The sequence below is a fragment of the Schistocerca serialis genome, chromosome 1, assembly GCF_023864345.2.
Source record: "Schistocerca serialis cubense isolate TAMUIC-IGC-003099 chromosome 1, iqSchSeri2.2, whole genome shotgun sequence".
Classification (NCBI taxonomy): domain Eukaryota; kingdom Metazoa; phylum Arthropoda; class Insecta; order Orthoptera; family Acrididae; genus Schistocerca; species Schistocerca serialis.
Window position 1 is genome coordinate 222,627,736 of NC_064638.1, and position 15,990 is coordinate 222,643,725.

Consider the following 15,990-nt stretch of genomic DNA (forward strand, 5'->3'; position numbering starts at 1 on the left):
AACACACACATTTTGTAGGCGTCACACTGGTAGGTTTCTTTTTCCAGTTTGCTCCCACCGATCGCCTTTTTTTTTTTGCTCCTGATGAAATCTCGATCTGTTCAACATTTTCACAGGGTCAAACTAGAGCAAACTGCTTTTCACATCAATTCCAATTCCACTGTGCCGGCTTCTCGTACAGTGGGATCAGTATTTCGCCTCAGCCATAGATGTTTCTCTGTTCCGATGGTAACGATAATGTGTAGCATCTCAGGGATTGTTGTATCTGTCCCTCTAAATGTTTCCAGGTTTCTTTCGATGATAGTCCTACGGAAATTAAACTGTCTCAGCAGACTTCTTTAGTCCTTTATTTATAACATCATTAGCCCAGCTTGGACTACGTTGCATATTTTTCTTCAAATTGTTTCAAATTTTTATCAGCTCATCTCTTATACATCTACACGTAGCTCCAAACATTTAGGGTCAAAATTGTGTACATATTAGTGTATTATACAAAACTTACTGGTGTAAGGAACCAATTAATCGAAAACAAATGTTTGGTATTTTTCTGAACGTAAATAGCTTATTCCTCACAACAACAACTTAAGCTCTTAGCAACAGCTCATATAACTTTTTAAAGCTCTGTTTGTGGCTGGTTGCTGTTTCAAATTATATTTCCCATTCGCGGTTGGAAAGGTAGTCGGTACCACTCATTACTACGGAATTCCTCTGATTTTTACCCTGACGACGAGCTATAAATTGGAGGACTCAGTAGATTTCTTGACTAGTATTTGGACGTGTCTTCTCCTTTTTCCTGACCTTTATCCCGTATCTCCACGGAGTCGGCTAGTTAATTTGGATGTGGCAAATGTTCGTGGTAGAGGGTGGCCGGTTGCTCTTCCTATTTCCACGCTTTCTCTATCTATGGGCGACGGCGTGGCAGTGGGAACATTCCCGCTTCATCATTTCAGTGGCTTCAAGACCAGTTTTACTACGTTTGAGTAAAAATGTGTGTGGTGTACATGTAACTGAACACGCCACAAGAAGACGACCACTTCATGTCAACAAAGTGAGTGATTATTTTTTAAGGAAATTACGTGAACAGCAGACTAACCAAAGAAACCAATATTTCTGCACATTACGTTATACTTTCCTTTCTTGGTCTGAATAAAAATGTGTGTGGTTGGATGTACCTGAACACCATCAGCGCGTGTAAGACAGCAATTTCATATGAATATAGCAAGTTATTATTTTTTTAAAAGTTACATCGACAGAAGACTAACAAACAAAGAACCTATTCCTTCATGTTAGGTTAGTCTTCGATTTCTCCGCAGATGACCACAGCCCATGCCAAGACTGTAGATGGCAAGTTTAATATCTGTCTGTTTGCCATTGTAGCCTGAGGATGAGGGTTGTGCATCGAAACATGTTTCTTCGTTCAATCATTTAATCAACCAAAACCTGTGGCTGTCAACTGTCTCTGAAAAACCTTCTCATGTTAAATGACCTTGTTCCGTTTGTTAATAGCCTACTTTTCTGAACTTTCACGTACAGCCTCCACTTCCTCCCTGAGATATTGGGATGCTCCAGTCATTATACATATTTAGCAGTGTTGGGAATATTTTACGAATAATTTCTTGTCAAATACTCACAGCAAACATTACTTGCGTCTTACGCCCAATGTTATCTCATTCGCAAGATTTTCAACATGCGAATTATTTTTCAGTGGGGGGAAGTTTTTTTTGTGAACTTAAACATGTCTATGGTTAACGTAAATAGTTTAATATGCAAATACGGAAACGCTGTGCGGTAACTACTCTCTTATCGACTTTGCTAGATTTATGAACTGCTACTTCTGTTTCGCAAACAATGTGAACACGAACTGTGCCGACAAAATTTCCGAGGCCGCTCGGAAATACTTTCAATTTTGGTATATGGAACTCGGTAGATCGTTGCAAAGTAATTATGTTATTTTTCCATTTCTGATCCACATTCATCTTTGTATTATCTGTATTGAACTGAAAATATTTGCACAACAGAGCAAAGGTTGACAGACTGCACTGTCTAACTTGTTCTGAAACGAACTTTTTCCGTTCACTTGTAAAATTTGGAGTTCACAACAAGCGTTCATTCAGTACTGCCCCCCGAGGACAAAGTGATCCTTACACCAAAAAAATCCTGTTCAGGCTTCGAAATTTTTGCAATGAAGGTGAGATCCGCCCAGTGCATACTCATTCGTACTTACGGTAACAACTGCTGAGATCTGCATTTGCATCGAATGGTCATGATGAATCCGTTTTTGTGACGCAGACATGAAAAGGGGGTCGTGATACGAGGGCAGTTCAATAAGTAATGCAACACATTTTTCTTCTCGGCCAATTTTGGTTGAAAAAACCGGAAATTTCTTGTGGAATATTTTCAAACATTCCCGCTTCGTCTCGTATAGTTTCATTGACTTTCGACAGGTGGCAGCGCTGTACGGAGCTGTTAAAATGGCGTCTGTAACGGATGTGCGTTGCAAACAATGGGCAGTGATGGACTTTCTTTTGGCGGAAAACCAGGGCATCTCAGATATTCATAGGCGCTTGCAGAATGTCTACGGTGATCTGGCAGTGGACAAAAGCACGGTGAGTCGTTGGGCAAAGCGCGTGTCATCATCGCCGCAAGGTCAAGCAAGACTGTCTGATCTCCCGCGTGCGGGCCGGCCGTGCACAGCGTGACTCCCGCAATGGCGGAGCGTGCGAACACACTCGTTCGAGATGATTGACAGATCACCATCAAACAACTCAGTGCTCAACTTGACATCTCTGTTGGTAGTGCTGTCACAATTGTTCACCAGTTGGGATATTCAAAGGTTTGTTCCCGCTGGGTCCCTCGTTGTCTAACCGAACACCATAAAGAGCAAAGGAGAACCATCTGTGCGGAATTGCTTGCTCGTCATGTGGCTGAGGGTGACAATTTCTTGTCAAAGATTGTTACAGGCGATGAAACATGGGTTCATCACTTCGAACCTGAAACAAAACGGCAATCTATGGAGTGGCGCCACACCTACCCCCCTACCAAGAAAAAGTTTAAAGCCATACCCTCAGCCGGTAAAGTCATGGTTACAGTCTTCTGGGACGCTGAAGGGGTTATTCTGTTCGATGTCCTTCCCCATGGTCAAACGATCAACTCTGAAGTGTATTGTGCTACTCTTCAGAAATTGAAGAAACGACTTCAGCGTGTTCGTAGGCACAAAAATCTGAACGAACTTCTCCTTCTTCATGACAACGCAAGACCTCACACAAGTCTTCGCACCCGAGAGGAGCTCACAAAACTTCAGTGGACTGTTCTTCCTCATGCACCCTACAGCCCCGATCTCGCACCGTCGGATTTCCATATGTTTGACCCAATGAAGGACGCAATCCGTGGGAGGCACTACGCAGATGATGAAGAAGTTATTGATGCAGTACGACGTTGGCTCCGACATCGACCAGTGGAATGGTACCGTGCAGGCATACTGGCCCTCATTTCAAGGTGGCGTAAGGCCATAGCATTGAATGGAGATTACGTTGAAAAATAGTGTTGTGTAGCTAAAAGATTGGGGAATAACCTGGTGTATTTCAATGCTGAATAAAACAACCCCTGTTTCAGAAAAAAAATGTGTTGCATTACTTATTGAACTGCCCTCGTACATTTCCGAGGCAGAGACAACGTCACTGTGCACTCCAGTAGTTTTCATACAACAGAGAATAGTCCCCAACTAACATGAAACGACTGTCTGCAGTTGTTCTACTTTTGGTGCATTTGTGTTCCCATAAACGTAATAACTGTACAAATTCCTCCTCAGTACGCCAAAAGGGCTGTCCGCTGAATGAGCACCATAATCTTCCTCTTAACCGCCTTTGCTAAATAATGGTGCTTTTTGTCTGCGAATCTAGATCGATTAATGCATTTTCATGTATTACGTCATATCGACTACTGCCATCATGAAATAGAAATAAAAGCCGTATATTTTATAGCAATTACAATGTTTTACGGCAGTCAGTGGTTTTTACTCCTGACGACGATGGCGGATATGGCCATCGAAAACTCGAGAATTTTATTGGAACTGACGCGGCGTGATTACATTGCCATCGAATGATCTAGGATTTTATTCGAACTGTCGTGGCTTGAAAACCGAAAAGATTTCATTCAGACATGTCGCCGCGAAAGACTCCGAAGACACTGCGTTTTCTACAACTTCTAAGTATTGATTTGATGATAGCGGTAATGCAAACGTCATAATAAATGAAAATGCGTTAAGCGATCTAGATAGGTTTATTCGGAAAAACACAAAAATGATTGCAGCCTCATTTGGGGCATTTACTATTTTTATTAATAAGACATCTTTACATTTAAAGCAACCGCCCCATGACGTTGGCGACTATGGTACCCAATTACAAGGCAGGCGACCTTTCATCGTTTGTTTATTGCTTCTGTGCGTTTCTGCGGCAGCAATATTTTGGAAGTGGCTCTCTTAGCGACAAATAGGCATTCGGGGATATGCTCTTTTAGCGTCTGGCGGTCGGTGTGGCCGAGCGGTTGTAGGCGCTTCAGTCTATTCGTGAGGTATATAAACGATTTCGAAGACAATCTAGGCAGCTCTCTTGGATAATTTGCAAATTATGCTGTCATCAGAGGGTAAAAATGAACACAAAATGATTTACACGCGGTATCTTCATGGTACAAAAAGCAATAGTTGAGTCAGCACGAAAAATTTGAGGTCCTCCACATAAATTCTAAAACATTTCTGTTACGTTTTGTTTACAAGATAAACACACAAATTTAAAGATTGTCGATTCATCTAAATATCTAGGAAGCGCAATTACGAACAACTTAAATTGGAAACACCAGATAGAAAATGTTGTGGGAAAGATGAGCAAAAGTTCATCTTTTATTGACACAGCATTTAGTAGGCGCAACAAATCAACGAAAGACACTGCCAGCATTACGATTGTTCGTTCTCTTGGGACTATTGCTTCGCACTATGGGAAACTTACCAGACTCGATGGACGACATGAAATACGTTTTAAAAAATGTAGCTCGTTTTGTATTATGGCTAAATATTGGAGACAATGTAAAGGACATAGAAAAGCGACTTCGGGTTTCAGTTAGTAAAACAAAAGCGTTTTTCGTTGCGGCAAGAAAGTTTCACGAATTCTGTATCACAAACTTCTTTTCTTCGAATTCCAAAATATTTTATTGGCTCACTCCTACGTAGGAAGAACTGACCACAATAATAAAGTAAGAGAGCTATAGAATTCGCGCGGAATCATTTAGATGTTCATTATTGCCAAGTCTGATAGTAGTTAATGTAAATTATTGAGCTACGATGTATTCGATCGTTCTCTCTGTCTTTGACCACGTCACAAGGTGGCTAACTAGGCTTGATAAAATCGAAGAGTGGGTAAATATCAAACGAGAGAATCTCTTATATATGAATGTGCTAGTAAACAATGAGTCAGGAAAACTATCTGTCATATGTCGCTACTATCGTGTTGACCACCCATCCCTTTGGTTACCATTCGATGAAACGTTCCATCCTCGGAGCTTCCGTGGTACGGCACGAAATCCCACCCGCAGCTACGGTCAGAACCCACACACTTTGTGCGACTACGGCGTACGTGACCCATTACGCGACGTGTTTCTCCGAAGCGTTTATTGGCGGAATCACATTAATTCTCTGCACTGCTGCACTTATTAAATCGGTGTTTATAGGTGTCGCCGTCCTTGCTTTGTCACGCGAGACAGGGTTAAACCCGTCACTACTCCTTAGTCAATAATTAAGACCCTTTAGTTGTCTATCATCAGAAAAATCCCAAAAGATTCCATTAGGCGAACATAACATCCAGCTGGCTGCTAGAAACCTTACGGAACCGCGCTGCTGCTACGGTCGCAGGTTCGAATCCTGCCTCGGGCATAGATGTTTGTGATGTCCTTAGGTTAGTTAGGTTTAAGTAGTTCTAAGTCTAGGAGACTGATGACCTCAGATGTTAAGTCCCATACTGCTTAGAGCCATTTGAACATTTTTTGCTAGAAACCTCCACCGACAGTATCCATAGTAACAAAACAGGAAATAGTTCAAAGCAGCAGGTAACAACCATACCAAAGTACTGCACTTCAAGTCTGCACAAATGTAATTTATTGGTTTCAATAGAAACCTCCTCGGCCCCGTCATTTTTATCAAACAAATACCAAGATAACCAGAAAGTAGTTAAGCAGAATTCCACCTTTTTTTTTTTTTAAACAAACAAATCTTGCCTACATCTTGAAACCTCAATTGCAATTACTGCACGTCGTAATTTCTGACAAACTTTCCTTAAGTGAGATTCAGTCAACATTAAATTCAGTCAGTGTGGCCTGGCGCAGCTAAAAGTATTACGTGAGGTAAGAGTGGATTCAGCGCTAGACTGACTTTAATACGTTCATATATTGTTCTTCATTCTGCAGAAAACATCAGCGTGCCGGGTGTGTAGCACCGCTTGCTCCTTGATGATTATGTATATTCTTACAAGTTTTTGCTAAAATTGACACTTCATTAAGTCGTTATATTTACATCACGAGAAGCTCGTTTCGGCGTTTTTGCGATTTTCAGATGATCCTGCAATGATAGTTCATTTTTTTGTGATATTATACGAGAAACGTATGTGGCTTACGCCTAAATTAGTAGTTGTTTGTTCTACAATTTATGCCACAGTATATTATGCTACAAGAGTATACAGGTTATGATTATGTTAATGGTTGTTTAATTTACGTTCAAATATAGTGTAATATAAATGTATATGGCTTACGTACATATCAGTAGTTGTTTGCTTGACGTCTTGCAAGAAGCCACGAAGTTTGGACCATGGGTTTACTTCAAAATTTGTACACCTTTATTAGACTATTAAACCAACATAACGTGCAAGTAGAAAGATGCACCACACTGGCAGTTCGAGAAAATCGCAAGACAAGACTTACACGTCTACTATGTAACTGATATACACTCCTGGAAATTGAAATAAGAACACCGTGAATTCATTGTCCCAGGAAGGGGAAACTTTATTGACACATTCCTGGGGTCAGATACATCACATGATCACACTGACAGAACCACAGGCACATAGACACAGGCAACAGAGCATGCACAATGTCGGCACTAGTACAGTGTATATCCACCTTTCGCAGCAATGCAGGCTGCTATTCTCCCATGGAGACGATCGTAGAGATGCTGGATGTAGTCCTGTGGAACGGCTTGCCATGCCATTTCCACCTGGCGCCTCAGTTGGACCAGCGTTCGTGCTGGACGTGCAGACCGCTTGAGACGACGCTTCATCCAGTCCCAAACATGCTCAATGGGGGTCAGATCCGGAGATCTTGCTGGCCAGGGTAGTTGACTTACACCTTCTAGAGCACGTTGGGTGGCACGGGATACATGCGGACGTGCATTGTCCTGTTGGAACAGCGAGTTCCCTTGCCGGTCTAGGAATGGTAGAACGATGGGTTCGATGACGGTTTAGATGTACCGTGCACTATTCAGTGTCCCCTCGACGATCACCAGTGGTGTACGGCCAGTGTAGGAGATTGCTCCCCACACCATGATGCCGGGTGTTGGCCCTGTGTACCTCGGTCGTATGCAGTCCTGATTGTGGCGCTCACCTGCACGGCGTCAAACACGCATACGACCATCATTGACACCAAGGCAGAAGCGACTCTCATCGCTGAAGACGACACGTCTCCATTCGTCCCTCCATTCACGCCTGTCGCGACACCACTGGAGGCGGGCTGCACGATGTTGGGGCGTGAGCGGAAGACGGCCTAACGGTGTGCGGGACCGTAGCCCAGCTTCATGGAGACGGCTGCGAATGGTCCTCGCCGATACCCCAGGAGCAACAGTGTCCCTAATTTGCTGGGAAGTGGCGGTGCGGTCCCCTACGGCACTGCGTAGGATCCTACGGTCTTGGCGTGCATTCGTGCGTCGCTGCGGTCCGGTCCCAGGTCGACGGGCACGTGCACCTTCCGCCGACCACTGGCGACAACATCGACGTACTGTGGAGACCTCACGCCCCACGTGTTGAGCAATTCGGCGGTACGTCCACCCGGCCTCCCGCATGCCCACTAGACGCCCTCGCTCAAAGTCCGTCAACTGCACATACGGTTCACGTCCACGCTGTCGCGGCATGCTACCAGTGTTAAAGACTGCGATGGAGCTCCGTATGCCACGGCAAACTGGCTGACACTGACGGCGGCGGTGCACAAATGCTGCGCAGCTAGCGCCATTCGACGGCCAACACCGCGGTTCCTGGTGTGTCCGCTGTGCCGTGCGTGTGATCATTGCTTGTACAGCCCTCTCGCAGTGTCCGGAGCAAGTATGGTGGGTCTGACACACCGGTGTCAATGTGTTCTTTTTTCCATTTCCAGGAGTGTATGTGTGCGAAGGTGCCAGCTGTAAGAAGTCATATAGGTAAGTGGTTAGCGTTCGCGTGTGCAAGAAGATCGTGAACAAAACGACGGGTCGAATCCCGCTGACATTTATTTTTTAATCTATATTGTTTTATCACTGGTCGCATTATTTAATTTATGTGACATATGAGAGGCAATATAATGAAAAAAAAACTATGCGCATTTTCATGAAGTTTAGCGAATTTCATATTTGACTATTTACTATTTGTGATTAAATTTTCAAGGACGAGGGACGGGCTTGGAAAGTCCAAGTCAAACCTTGGAAAGTCCAAGTCAAACTTCGATAAATAATGATGCGACGGGTGTTATTCACAATCAGTAATACAGAAAGTCGCAATGTGCCACACCACAAGAGTAATGTACAATTATTTGTCGGATGTGCTCTCGACATCACATGTCACAGAATGGTATTTGTCATACAGACGTGGAAAACATAAAATGAAACTTCGTGCAAATACACGTGATTTTATTTCATTATATTACCTCTCATATGTCATAAAAATTAAATAATGTGACCGTGATGAAAAAATACATTAATAATTAAGTTTGAACCGTCACCTCGCACATGTTTGTTATACGAAGCTCGAACGCTAACCATTTGACCGTCATGAAATCTAACGTCCGGAACCTACGCACAGATATATAGGGTGTTACAAAAAGGTACGGCCAAGCTTTCAGGAAACATTCCTCACACACAAATAAAGAAAAAATGTTATGTGGACATGTGTCCGGAAACGCTTAATTTCCATGTTAGAGCTCATTTTAGTTTCGTCAGTATGTACTGTACTTCCTCGATTCAACGCCAGTTGGCCCAATTGAAGGAAGGTAATGTTGACTTCGGTGCTTGTGTTGATATGCGACTCATTGCTCTACAGTACTAGCATCAAGGACATCAGTACGTAGCATCAACAGGTTAGTGTTCATCACGAACGTGGTTTTGCAGTCAGTGCAATGTTTACAAATGCGGAGTTGGCAGATGCCCATTTGATTTATGGATTAGCACGGGGCAATAGCCGTGGCGCGGTACGTTTGTATCGAGACGGATTTCCAGAACGAAGGTGTCCCGAAAGGAAGACGTTCGAAGAAATTGATCGGCGTCTTAGGGAGCACGGAACATTCCAGCCTATGATTCACGACTGGGGAAGACCTAGAACGACGAGGACACCTGCAATGGACGAGGCAATTCTTCTTGCAGTTGACCATAACCTTAATGTTAGCGTCAGAGAAGTTGCTGCTGTACAAGGTAACGTTGACCACGTCACTGTATGGAGAGTGCTACGGGAGAACCAGTTGTTTCCGTACCATGTACAGCGTGTGCAAGCACTATCAGCAGCTGATTGGCCTCCCCAGGTACACTTTTGTGAATGGTTCATCCAACAATGTGTCAATCCTCATTTCAGTGCAAATGTTCTCTTTACGGGTGAGGCTTCATTCCAAATTGTAAATTTTCATAATCAACATGTGTGGGCTGACGAGAATCCGCATGCAGTTGTGCAATCACGTCATCAACACAGATTTTCTGTGAACGTTTGGCCAGGCGTTGTTGGTGATGTCTTGATTGGGCCCCATGTCCTTTCACCTACGCTCAATGGAGCATGTTATCATAATTTCATACGGGATACTCTACCTGTGCTGCTAGAACATGTGCCTTTACAAGTACGACACAACATGTGGTTCATGCACGATGGAGCTCCTGCACATTTCAGTCGAAGTGTTGGTACGCTTCTCAACAACAGATTCGGTGACCGATGGGTTGGTAGAGGCGGACCAATTCCATGGCCTCCACGCTCTCCTGACCTCAACCCTCTTGACTTTCATTTATGGGGCATTTGAAAGCTCTTGTCTACGCAACCCCGGTACCAAATGTAGAGACTCTTCGTGCTCATATTGTGGACGGCTGTGATACAATACGCCATTCTCCAGGGCTGCATCAGCGCATCAGGGATTCCATGCGACTGAGGGTGGATGCATGTATCTTCGCTAACGGAGGACATTTTGAACATTTTCTGTAACAAAGTGTTTGAAGTGACGTTGGTACGTTCTGTTGCTGTGTGTTTCCATTCCATGATTAATGTGATTTGAAGAGAAGTAATAAAATGTCGACGTAACATATTTTCTTTCTTTGTGTGTGAGGAATGTTTCCTGAAAGTTTGGCCGTACCTTTTTGTAATACCCTGTAGAAGCCACAACAGATGTTTAATATTTCTCTATTTCTCTTTCTATTTTCTCGGGATTGCTAGAGTTGTGCACCGTATTACTTGCCCATTATGTTTCTTTAATGTCCTGATAAAGATGTACAAAGTTTGAAGTAAATCTGTGATCCCAGCGTCGTGGCCGCACCTTATTACGTCCATTACAATTACAGCAGTTTCGATAGTTTGAGGTGAACGGGACTGGGAGCGCCCCGAGCTACTGAAACGCGGACTATCGAAGTTTGTGCTAGAAAAAGAAATAAAACGACTTTGAAAAGAATTCAGGAATCAAAATACGAACTTTATTGAAACAAGTGTTTACATAGGCATTTACAATGGCAGCATAAAGGCTGTATCTTAATCTGTTAACAGTGTACTCCGTGAGATAATGGTAGAGTGTCTTTGGTCTGGTGAAACTGCAACGATTCCGCGTGACAATATCACGCCAGCGACCGAAGAACATGCCGTTGGTTCGTATCGCCTCAGGCTGCTGTTCCACGTAGCGCATGGCAGCCTCAAGAGCAGGCCCGTATATAGTGGTGGAGGGAGGGGGCCAAAGCGGGGTATCAGCCTCGGGGCGGCAATTGCAGGGGGCACCAAATTCATGTTCTTGAAGAGAAAAACCTTGTTTTAGAAAGCGCTACCACCAAGCGCACGTTGGTGTGTCCATTGTTCATATGCTTTTGAAACGCATCCCTGTTGGTTTTTGACATCTTTGAACACATTCTAAGTTCGTGTTTGAACGCAACATAAGTCGATTTTTGAATGAATGCGTAGTTTACATGATGTCTCTGCCAGGGAAATACTCGTTGCATCTAGGAATAATAAACTTTCCCACAGGCATAAGGGGACAGAGGTATACGAACTGAGCCGAATAAACCTGAACGAGTGAATGCCAATTGCTGTTTGCTTATGTGGTTGGTTGGGTGCGCGAATGAGAAGCGTTGTTGTAATTATTAGCGAAATCCATAGATTCAGACTACCAGAGTGAAAACAAACGACTAACAGGAACAACAGGTAAGAAAGATTGCATATTATCTTCTCGGTGTATACAAGAAAATGAAATTCTAATATAAAATGTTTGCCAGATCGCTGCACAACTAAGGGCCAATTGTACAGTCCCCGGTTAGCAGCCGCTTAATTCTGTTCTCGGAACAGCGCGGGAAACACGTTGTACGAACTCGTAATATCGCCTAACCGGAGGATAAACGCACAATAATTGCACCGGCGATTCTGGTAAGGTCAGTGAAGTTAACCGGAGAATAAGCTTTGACAATGGCGGGAATAGTTACAGAATTAGTGATGACAAGATTGTTTGTTAGGACTAGGAAGGAGAAGAAACGGTGACAACACAGAAATTATATCGGAGAATATGACGAACCCAAATTTATATAAAAATTTAGTACTGCTGCTAATTTTCGATCTAATGCTTGGGAAACTGGAGCATGTAATTGAAATGTGAAACTATTTTCTAACATAAAACTTTTTGCTTGCGATAGGCATACTAGGCAGTTGGTATAGCTACTTTGTGACTTACATTCTGTCGTGTGTTACGTAAATGGGGTAGGTCAAAATGACCAATTGTACCAAAACAGTCTCGCTTGTTTGGAGTGCGTTGCAACTGCTGCAACATTAGAAAGCCCTTTTGCGTTTTATCTAGCAGACAGTGACAAAATAGACGTAATCAAATCGAGAAAACACACCAGTGTTGGGTACTGTTCGTATTACCAGTATTTTTACGTGCTAGGCAACGACATTTTGATTTTTCGTACAGCAAACCGTTTGACGAACTTTGGTGCGGTAATAGATTCTTTCGCAGAAAGGAAAGCACGCCGTGTAAGCTGTAACAAAATTAGAGAGAAAAAATGCTGGGACGTAATGGTTGAAGAAATATGTCCTGTTTAGCTTGTCGCTTGTCTTTACTGGTTTTATGTTTCCTAGATTTAATTTTATCTCACACAAAAGAGAAAGTTATTAGCTAATAGGCAATAAAGAGTGCAACTTTCCTGAGGAGTTCGTAGTCTCCCGATCACAAATAAACTCACCCAGTATTAATTGTGAGCTTTTTAAGGGAGTAGGATGTCAAACCGGCCAACTGGGAGCATGAGAGACAATACAGAACATTTTAATTTCCACTGTTCTGAAAATAGGTTTGAGGTCTTCCATTACAGAATATGCGTTTGAATTCCACAGAGCGAAATAACAAGGACGTACAACAGAAAAGTACTGTGAGAAGAGGCGTGGCACTGCACTAGGGCACACTTAAAACCAAATAACATGTCTTATATTTCCTCAAGATATATGGTTTATACAGGGTGATCCATTGATCGTGACCGGGCCAAATATCTCACCAAATAAGCGTCAAACGAAATAACTACAAAGAACGAAACTTGTCTAGCTTGAAGTGGTCCAACTAAAACATTCATATTTCTTTACGTACTACACGAATATGTAATAAAAAATGGGGGTTCCTATTTACAAAACGCAGTTGATATCCTTCGTTCTTTGCAGTTTTTTCGTTTGATGCTTATTTCGTGAGATATTTGACCCGGTCACTATCAATGGACCACACTGTATATCAAACTGCTCAGAAAGATGTGGGCTACAAAATGAACATCTTAAATTTTTGACGCCCTATCCTAGACGCTCGAGGGGGTGGCGCAACAGGCATGTTTTTGCCCCAGTTCGTAAATATCGTAGATACGGGGCTGCTGAAGAGAAGCGTACACATCATTGTGACTCGTCATCGGTACAGTCCCATTACTCCCACGTTACGGTGGGGCGTCAACCATGTCAGTTATAGAAGAGTCTGTAACTTCCAACTAGTCATCTGAATTTATCCACTCAGTTTATTTCCAAATTTTCTCCCTCTTCGCAGCCAGATAACCTTTTGATTAAATTACACAACGGGTGATCATCCTCATCGTCAAAATCTTCAGTTTCTACTTCCCTTCAGAATTTATCTCCATGACACAGAATTGTATGTGATTTTATCTCGTTGCAAGATTCACTGATCCAGTACACAACGTCCTTCAGTCACTTCCTTAAAACTCATACGATTCGTTCATTGTCTTCGCAATCAAGAAAGGTTGTAGCAGTTGGCAACGATACTTTTTGTTGAGGCATTTCAGAACACCCTGACCCATTGGCTGAATCAAACTGGTAACGTTTGATGGGAGAAACAAAGCACGGATCACGTCGCACTGCAGTTCTTCTACTTTTGGATGTGAGAACAAATAAGTTCAAAAACAATTCTTGAAATTTTTTAAATTCATCCAGGCATTATTCTGATGCTTGTAGATGGCCGAAAGGTTCATTCTCGAATGCTCTTGGCTTGTAAGATTTTCCAATAACAATCACTTTCAGTTTGTGGTTTCCAGATGCATTTGGAGCCGCCAAAACTGGGAACCGCTCTACTTTTTTTGTGCCCAGGAGCAATTTATCTTCACATGAAGCAAGTGTTTTTGCCGACAACATTTTGAAATCTATACTGATTTCGTCGCAGTCGTAAATCAGTTCATTAGATAAATTTACTTCAGTTATGATTTTTTCAAACTTTACCATAAATTCCTGAACGTCTTCAGTCTCCAGAAGGTTTTCTCCTCCTGCGTCTAGTTGACGCACCAACACCTTTTCTTCCACTTGTCGAGCCAGCCCACACTAGAGGAACAACTATCACCTCCTTCCTGCAGCTAGTTTCCTTACAAAAACCAGGTCTTTATCCTGCAATATTAGGCCAGAAAGGGAATCACAGTTTTGCCTTTGTTACGTAAACAACATGAACAACGCCTCACTTGTTTTTTTAAACTCTTGCTTCTTTGTAGATTTACGGTTAAGAGATACCTGGTAGCATTTCTTTGAAGAAAACTGTTCCAATTTAAATCAGTTTTTTCGAAAGAGACCAACAGTAACTTCGCCGACACCATATTCTACATTAAGTTTTTTTATTGTACTTACTTTCTCAAAACGTTAGTGCTTCTAGCTTGACACTGAAAGGCATAGAATTTCTCTTCTTTTTGCAGCACTCATTCTTAGAAAGTGAACGTACAAAAACAATCAACAAAGTTAACGAAATACAGCACTGTACCGTATCGACAGTGACAAACTTATAACACCACTTTCAGCGAAAGGTTTGCTTGAGCAAACTGGAGAAGCGTATGCATGAGCTGATTGGCACAGACACAACTAAAGTGAGTTGTGTGACAAATGTTGTGCTAACAGCGCGTGGGGAAACGGATCCGGGATCGATACACCGTACAATAGTTTTTTATTTTTATGTTCTTGTGGGATAGTCGTAATTCCGAGACTCGAAATGTCAAGATTCTACTGTATTGCGTCCTGGAGCGTCTTTTTCATTATCTCTCAGTCTTTGTGCTGCTGGTAATTTTTGTATGTGATAACATTTATACTTTTATACTATACTATACTATATTGAAACACAAACTAAACAGCCAATAACAAAGACATATATAAAACACACACACACACACACATACATAACTCATTCTCAGCTCTCAAACGCAATCTTCAGCTACTTGGCAATAACCACGCATTTCGCTTAGTAAAATTTTAAAGAATTACCACCGAAAACAGGTTTTCATAAAAACTTGCACTTGGAGTTTAATATGGAATGCTCGGGAAATATGGAATACAATGATAAAAATGCGGATAATCAAATATATTTGGGAAATTTTTTTTAACAAAATACAATCTAAGGTTGCTGTTAATTCAAATTCTTAAAAGGATTGCTCATCAGTAAAAGAAAGAAATTATTTGATCTGATAAAAATCTTCTAAGTTTATTAACTTCAAAACAAAGCTATGAAAAATTGTTCATGTGGTAGACGTGTGGAGTTTGAAGTTTATCTATTTGCAGAATTCACAAATGTAATCTTGGTTCTCAGCTCTAGCACAACTACATTTTACCGTGTATTCCATTTTGATCGACACACCATTACCAAAAATCGAGCAACACATAACGTTCTACCACTTTTTTAGTTGAAAAATTACGTTGTTTTAATCGTTGATGGACATTTTGAATAATTTTTGCGTATTTTTGAAGACATACTTGCATAAATTTTGTCAAATAGTTCAAATGGCTCGGAGCACTATGGGACTTAACTTCTAAGGTCATCAGTCCCCTATAACTTAGAACTACTTAAACCTAACTAACCTAAGGACATCACACATATCCATGCCCGAGACAGGATTCGAACCTGACCCCGTAGCGGTCTTGCGGTTCCAGACTGTAGCGCCTAGAACCGCTCGGCCACCCAGGCCGGCTAAATTTTGTCAAAGAGGAAAACAATTTCTCTGCACCGTAACTCATACGATGCCTGGAAACGAACTGAAAGCGC